The 8,630-nt window shown below is 36.3% G+C and overlaps 1 long non-coding RNA gene across 1 annotated transcript; it reads right to left on the reverse strand.

Annotated features, from left to right (window-relative positions):
* Positions 1-819: 819 nt before the first annotated feature.
* Positions 820-8,420, reverse strand: LOC125669259 (uncharacterized). Its single transcript, XR_008802523.1, has 3 exons — positions 8,181-8,420; positions 4,100-4,220; positions 820-969 (listed from the first exon to the last, which is right to left on the reverse strand). It is a non-coding gene; the product is annotated as an uncharacterized LOC125669259 (long non-coding RNA).
* Positions 8,421-8,630: the final 210 nt, after the last annotated feature.

Raw genomic sequence — 8,630 nt, forward strand, 5'->3', positions numbered from 1 at the left:
CAAATTTTTTATGCTCATATAATCTAACTTTATTCCAATGGTAATAGTGGCCATCAAAACAGTTTCTACAACCGAAATAGATATGCGAATTTGCGACAAATATGAAAATATATTTTCATGTGTAGGAATAAACAACGAAATTAATCCAACACGATTTTTTTTATTTCAGGAAATATTTTCAGGGACGGATCCATACATAAATAAATGTGTAGGCACGTGCCTACTCGAGCCTAACAAAGCTACGCCCTGATTGTACATACTCCTTGTGTGGTGTTATACCACCAATTCTTGGATCTGCGCATATCTGACAACTACTGATAGCCCAAAATCTCCGAGAGTTGAATTAGTCAAGGATGAACTTCAATTTCAACATATATCTTCCATCTGAGATAAAATCAAATAGGGGGCCTCCGTGGCCGAGTGGTTAAAGCACTGCGCTCAAAATCACACGGCCTCTCACCTCTGGTCGGCGCGGGTTCGAATACCGCGGGTTCGAATCCCGCTCGCGCCGGTAAGTGAGAAAGTTTACCAGTTTGATTAATACTACATAAGCATAGGCGTAGCTTGGGTTCGAATATTACCGAGGCAGGGGGTCTGGGGGGCTGCTATCGACATTTTAACAACGTAAAAGGTGTTGTTGTTTTTTTACCGAGGCAGCTGCCTCGGTTGCCTCAATAGAAGCTACGCCACTGATAAGGATGTATATCGTAAATATACCGGAAATGATATGGCTATGATTTTAGTAATTTTCAACGAGTTTGTCTTTAAAAATTTCCTATCCCTACATCTTCTTTAAACATATACGAAGGATATTTATTGTAATATAAGTATATTGTACATTAAATTTTCATGAACTGTTCGGTAACATGGCCACAAGACTCTTGTACTATCCGAGAAGTTTGACCACTATGCTGTTGTGTTATCCGAGAATATGACCACTAGGCAGTTGTGTTGTTCCTCCAATCATGTCTACAATAAAGAGGAAAAATTATAACTACTAAAAAAATAGAAGTTTACTTCAAATTCAGCAAGTTAATTCAGGAAATAAATTTTGGACAAATGATTTATTTTTCAACAGAAGGACGCAATCTTGAAAACTACACATGTCACCTTTAAAACACTTTAGATTAAGTATTTGGCAAACAACTTAATTAGGTATGCCAAACATATGCAATGAATTATTATCACTTTCATGGAGGTCACATGCGGCTCGGTCTATAGCGCACGACGGTGGTACCATAGTTTACCCCCACCTCTGACAAGCTAGTTGGAAGATACTGAATAGTGATTGGCTCATTATGGTCACGTGAAAACGTGGGGTATTCTATCGCAATTTATCCCAGGCTTCCTTGCGAGTTATCTTTCTTGTTGCATTTGTCAACAACAATGGTGGCCAAACGGTTTGCAAGTTCGGCAGCAGACGAGATCATACTATACAATCTCAAACAGAAACCAGGTTTTCGAGTGTCCAGACCAGGCAAATTATGCCAGCTTTCCACGGATGCACAATAGGGACAATCAACGTCAGCATAAAAAATATATCAAAATAATAACTGTGAAAATTGTAGTGATTTGTGCCATGTTTTGCCAGTTCTGTGTTCATCACGTTCGTATCAATTTGAAAAAACTGTGATCTCTGTTTAATGATGTTATATCTATATCTGTTAGTGTTCTTATTAAATTGTTATATTTGAATTTTATATTCTTCCTTCAAAAAGGTTGCGACATGAAGCACATAAATGAATTGGCTAGGTTATAAGATTGTATTTCCTCTCGATAGCCTGGAATCAAACCCAGCTCTCCATGCGACATGTGCAATGCAGGGAAAAAATTATGGTATGATTTTGTCTGTCCACAAAAATTGAAATCGAGCCTGTGTCCCTCTGCAGTGCAGTCAAGTGCTATACATGTACCACTGTAACGAATTTCCTATTGTCGATCTACGAATGTGCTTGTTATATTTCCTAGAATACTTGTATATGTATACATATATATAGTTTCTCTTTTTACAGGTACCAAGTACTGCAGTGACAATTATTCAATGCTTGTACTCGTATGTGATCATTTCTTTCAGCGGTGTTATGTTTTACCTTGTTTGTTGTACTTTCTTGTACTTGTACTTTCACATGGTCTTGTTCCGGTGACGCGATTTATGCGATAATTTGTACATATTTGAGTCGACCAAATACTTCCTCTATAGCACGTTACGTCTATAACGTCACGTTGAGTCGGGTTGACGTCACGTTGGGTCAACGGTAACAAGACAATTCACTTTTGGCTTTTCATTCGAACTATTTGGACGTGTTGTGTTTAGAGAAAAGAAATGTCCAGGTAAACTTTATAGAAATTCTTAATTGGAATTAGTTGGAATTATAAGTTATATTTATTGGAATTTACCTGAAATCGGGGGGGGGGGGGGGGGGGTACTGGTTGTATATTCTAGCAAGTGTCTATTTTAGAAATATTGCTGTATTTCAAAGTTATGAGAAAATCATTGTTTAATTCAAATGAAAATAATGAAACTTTTGCACTTGTGTTATGTCATTTTATTACTTGGTAATTTATATGACCGTGCCCAGGTCACTATAGATCTAACTCGCTACCAGAGTTAAACTTTTCCTCGCTACCAGAGTGAAACTTTTGTCGATCGTTTGGATATAACTCCGCTACCAGGAGTTGAGTGTTGAAATTGAAAAACCCTCGCAGTAGCGAAAACGCTACACCACTTACAGAACCACTCACAGCATGATAATCCCACTGGGTATATTTGCGCTGATGTATACATGTAATGGTATGATGTATACATATAATGGTATGATGTTTGTCCATGCAAAAGTTCGTTTAAATACAGTCGTTTTTGAACAAGGAATATTTATGGTATGGTGTTGTCTGTAGTTCGGGTATGCAATAGCCTCATGCATATTATCATAATAGGTCATCGGTGGGGGTAAATTCGTTACCTAGTCATCTAGTGACCTGGTACTGGATGACACAGGTCACTAAGTTTTATACCCCTCGCCCGGTATAAAACTTGGTGACCTGGTGTCATCCCGTACCAGGTCACTAGACGACTAGGTAACTAATAATGCGAACCCTGTCGTAAAGATATTCTCGGTAGACGTTGGAAAAACCTTACTGCTATTGTCGTAAGCGCCATGTATAGGTCATTATTTGTGTCACTTAGCCTAAAGCTGGCGACGTCTGTACATGAATGACAACGTCTCAAAATACTGCAGCAAAGTCGTAATCGAAATCAAAATATCCCTTTGCTCCCTGTAATGACGTTGTGATAACTTCCGGTTTCACATTCGACATTCCCTTAGGTTATCGGAGGTGACGTGATACCTGGATACTATATAAGCCGAGACAATCGGGATGATAAGCATTCTGTGTCTGACGGCCGGGGTGAAAGGTAGCCAGAAAAGAATAAGATTTTGTAAGTATAAACTGAATAAAGTCTTACATGCCTGAAATAGGCTTTCGAGACTTTGAGTATATAAATATATACTGTTTAGCTGGCTTGTATACTGAAGTGAAGCTAGAGCGCTTTAGTCCTTGAAAAGCGCATTCGCATATAAATTAAGGCCCTGATAAGTGCTTGCGCTACAGAGAAACGAAGTGATTATTATGTAAATACTTGTAATTTAAATCTGTGATTGAGAAATATGTTTTGCTGATCTATTCAGGTAGAATAGCCGAATCCCAAAACGAATCCAGAAACGTTACAATACAAAAAATAAAATATGTAGTGACTTGCACGGGTACGTCGTCTTTCTACGATAGTGTGTATTGACTGCAATGCAGGCCATCCACCTTTAAATATCTATTTAATTAGCGAGTAATAATTTGACTGCAGAAAAATAATTATATTAATGATTGAATTTTGAGAGCCTCAGCGGAGATTTGAGATCTGTGAAGTACTCCTTTGTTCAAATCTGGTTTTCGAAATGGAGGTCAGTCAAATATATGGATATATACGTCTTGATTTGTCGTATTCCATACTCTTGTCTTCTCAGGAATTCACCTAGAGATTGCAATTAAATGTTTAACGGACATGGATACAACCACTGTGTATATTACAAGTGCTAGAAATGCTTACTTTCACCACATAGCCGTGTATTACATGGACCATTACTGTCAGGCGGGTCGCTGCAACAAGCGACGCAATTTACCAAATTGGTTTTGCCACTCGTTGATCCAAATGAGCTCAAATTGCATGCCTAGAAAAATTATTAACGACAAATTCATAAACTATATAAAGACTTGCAATGATTACAATGAAAACTACGAAAGCTGAATAGGTTTATTTTTGAAAAATGCAAGAAGAAATCTTATAACGAGTTAGTCTCTGGTTATAACGAGTTACTTAACTCGATATAACGAGTTAATATTATAAAAACGATTAAGTATCTCGTTATAGCGAGTTAAATAACTCGTTATAACGAAGTAACTTGTCTTGTACAAATATGTTTCAAAAATCAAGGTATATTGATTTGATTGATTGATTCTTGCTCGAAAATTTTCCACTCATATGGAGACATCACCAAGACCGGTGAAGGGCTTCAAATTTAGGCCTATGCTCGGCGCTTACGGCCATAGGGCAGTGAGGGTTCTTTAGCGTGCCACACCTACTATGACACGGGACATCCATTTTTAAGGTCATCTCCGAGGACCCGTGACATTCACACCTGATCCTGTATTAGGCATTTCTTTATTTTTTTCAGAGATGAATAGCAAAGGAAAACCAAGAGTGACAAAAAAAAAAAAAAAAGAAAAAAAAAAAACAACAGTAAAATCATAAATGTTATTGTAAATTATTTTCAGAAGTTGTAAAAATTTTACTCTTATATTATGGGAGATAACTCTTCTTTGTCGTGAGAAAATCAGCCAATGTGATATTTACAATTTTACTTCTATTCAGAAAATTCACCCCGTATGGTATATGATTTTTAAGTTTATATTACACTTTAAACATTAAGTCAACATATTATGAAGTTTATTTTAAGTTGTAAACCTTTACTGAGGGTGCAATGTCCATATATGTAATTTTATTGAAGCAGCAATTGATATTTTCCAAGTGTAAAATTTGTAATGCATTAATGTTTTACATGTTATGTTGTAAATCTAATATCAGTACACTCTGTTCTCCCTGACAACCATTTTTTGAGGTATAAAAAAGGTAAACAGATGAATAATAAACTAATTTACCATGATAACTATTGTTTTTTACTTTTCTTTGGAAATATGGAAAATATTTCACTCTCCAAGTCAAAGGGGAAAAGAATTCAAGGAATTATCCACTTTTATAAAAGAATGACATTATATAAAGTCTCTTCGAAAGAAAAAAATTGCTTGTATCATCTGCCCTTAACGACTTAGGTCTGTCGCGGCCAGGATTCAAACCCCGGCTTACCGCATGCGGGGCGAACGCTCTAACCTCTCGGCCATCGCGACGGTTATATTGATTTGAAGAAAATCTTGTATGGACTGAAGTCGTACAGAAGATAATATTTGAAACTTTGGAGGTGCTCTGTGGAGGTTTTCTGTGGTTTTTCAACAGCAGAAATAAAACTAAGTTGAAGCTGTGGGATTGGTTGACCAGGTTCTTTTTCATGAAAAGAAAATTTAACTTCAAAACCAGGCACGTAGAACTAGGAGGGGAGGAGGACTGGTCCGACCTTTTTGACAAAGATTATTATCTGTTATTTTCATATGCAAATAAAGATAAAATGGGTGACTGCCCTCCCCAACTATTTTTGATATTAGTAGTGAATGAGAAAACTAAGCTTGAAAGTTATGAATTGAAGTTCCGTAACAAACAATGAACGCCTCTTCCCCGATTTACGAAAGGAAATCAAAGCACGAGTAAAACTTTGAGGCAGTTTTAGCTGATGAAGACCTCGATTTCCCACCCCTTCAACAAATTAGGATTTGAAGTGGGCAAGTCTTTTTAATGAGTGTCAAGAATTTTAGACAAATCAACTTCCAACTTCGACGACGACTGCCACCCTACTCAGAAAAACAGTGCTATATACCTGAAATTGAAGTACATTTAGCAATAATTTCTGTGCCAGACAGATATCTGCCTGTTACTGCTACCTGGTATATCATCACGAATGATTATTTCATTTACTGGTTTGAATATGCATTTAGCTTTCCTGATTTTTCGATCAAATACCAATTTAACTATGAAAATATGACAAACCATTTTTGTAATTGACTAGTTATTTAATTAGAACGATATATAATAATCATATCACTTCTTGACAACTCGTCTTTTTGTTCAATTAAAAAAAAAACCAGTTCACCTATTCAATTCTTTGGATTAAGAAATGAACATTTTCTCGTCATCATAACGACGACTTATCGACTTACATACATGAAATAGTCATCGTAAGATAATCGTCTATAAGCGAGATCTTCTATTTTTTCTCTCCATATAATCACCGGATGGTGAATCCCTATCCCACACTCGTTTTAATAAATGATTCTATGATTTCATTTTTTGGCTATTTGATTAATTTCTAATTGTTATGTTGAGTTTCTAGAAAGATAAGGTCCTTTTAAGTTAACGTTTCCATAGATACTAACTCGTTATAAAAAGATACCTAACTCGCGATAACGAGATAAATAATTCGTTTTAACGAGATATATACATGTAACTCGTTATAATGAGATAACTAATTCGTTATAATAAGAAACTAATTCGTTGTAACGAGATAACCAATTCGTTATAACGATATAACTAACTCGTTATAAGATATACTTACTCGATATAACGAGATAATTAACTCGTTATAACGAGAGAACTAACTCGTTAAAACAAGATACTAATTCGATATAACGAGTTAGATTTTTTTTTTACTTTTTCAAAAATGAGTCCAGCCGGCTTTCGTAGAAAACGAGCTGGCAATAAGGAGGGAGTTTGGGGGAAGTATTTTAGTCTTCACATCGTAATGATTTTTTTTTCGTTATCTGTAAACGATATACAACAGTCTGTTGTAATTCCCATGGGCACGAATTGTGCTCCTTTATTAGCTGACCTGTTTCTATATTCATATGAAGCAGAATTTATTCAAAAACTTCTATTTGAGAAGAGAAAATATCTTGCTGTGGCTTTCAATTCGACATTTGGGTATATCGACGACGCTTTGTCTATTAACAATAATGACTTTCATTCATATGTCGATTCGATATGTGAGCTCGAAATAAAAGACACCACAGAGTCGTCCACTTCTGCTTCATATTTAGATATTTTATTGAAAGTAGACATTAACAGCAAACTGACAACACAACTGTATGACAAACGGGATGATTTCAGCTTCTCCATCGTCAACTTCCCATATTTATTTAGCAATATTCCATTATCACCTGCAGATGGTGTTTATATTTCTCAACTGATTCGATACGCAAGAGCTTGCTCTGCGTATAGTCAGCTTTTAAATAGAGGCAAGTCTCGATAGAAGTCAGCATTTCGCAAATTCTATGCTCGTTAAACCACAGGAGTCGGCAATTTTATCAATAAAGTAGAAATATATGAGAAATGGGCATGAATACTACCACTGAGCTTCGCGAGCGTAGCGAGCGAAGCGACAGGAATGCAACGCGATTTCGGCAAAATCTGCTCCGGTGCTATGTTGCGTGAAAAAGACAGCAGTATCCGGTATAAATAACATCAGTCGATGTGCCCCACCTGATTTCTAGAACGATAACCCTTTTAATTGCCGTCAATGGCACTAAAATCCAACATAAACACACTTTCGAAAAAATTCACTCGCCATAAGTTTCGTGTGACGTCACGCCATTTGCTGACGCCATATCGCGGTAAAATAGAAACCGAAACTGAGAAATTCTGGATAATCATGGCTTGTGCACTACGGGATGAGGGATATGCGAAGGCAATAGTTGGTCATAGTTTGCTTCTCACGGGGCAGTGTGGAACAGGAAAAACTCATCTCTTGAGGTAAAAGGAATATATGCATTTAACAAGATAAGGGCTGAATGTTTATATATATTTATCATGTTTATAGAACTTTCTAACTGTCTCAATATTTCCCGCCATAATGCCAGTCCGATATTGATTGTGACAGATTGTAGAAATGGATTGGGTATGCAGCTAAATTGAATAAGATTCAAAATATATTATTAAAAAAACATACAATGATGAAAAATAGACTTACATAAATGGGTTCTCACATCGTTAAGTTCATCATGAAAAAGGTGTGGATTTTTCCCCCATGAAGTTGAAGACAGCATGTGCATAATAGTATATCGACTTGTAGCTCTAGGTGGTTTTATAATATTTTCAAAACTATAATCTTTTTGTTTACATGTCCATCTGTTGATAGTCAAAGTTACTGTTGCTTAATACACAGAATTTTAAGTGTTTGTAGTGTAAATAGGAATGGTAAGTAAAACATTTAAATTCTTAGTCACACTGCAAGTACATTTCTGGTTTTTTTTAAAAAATCCACACATTTTCTTCAGAAACGAATTCCCCTCCTCTTCAATTTGTTTACTTTATTCCTGGTGGTATTTAGGGCACAGGGGGTTGTTGCCGAATAAAATGACGCCTTGTTGCTGGAGTTGGACTTGTTTGAGACGGTGCATTGTCCAAGAATGATTGCAGT

This window comes from Ostrea edulis, chromosome 4 (genome assembly GCF_947568905.1).
Source record: "Ostrea edulis chromosome 4, xbOstEdul1.1, whole genome shotgun sequence".
In the NCBI taxonomy this organism is placed as follows: domain Eukaryota; kingdom Metazoa; phylum Mollusca; class Bivalvia; order Ostreida; family Ostreidae; genus Ostrea; species Ostrea edulis.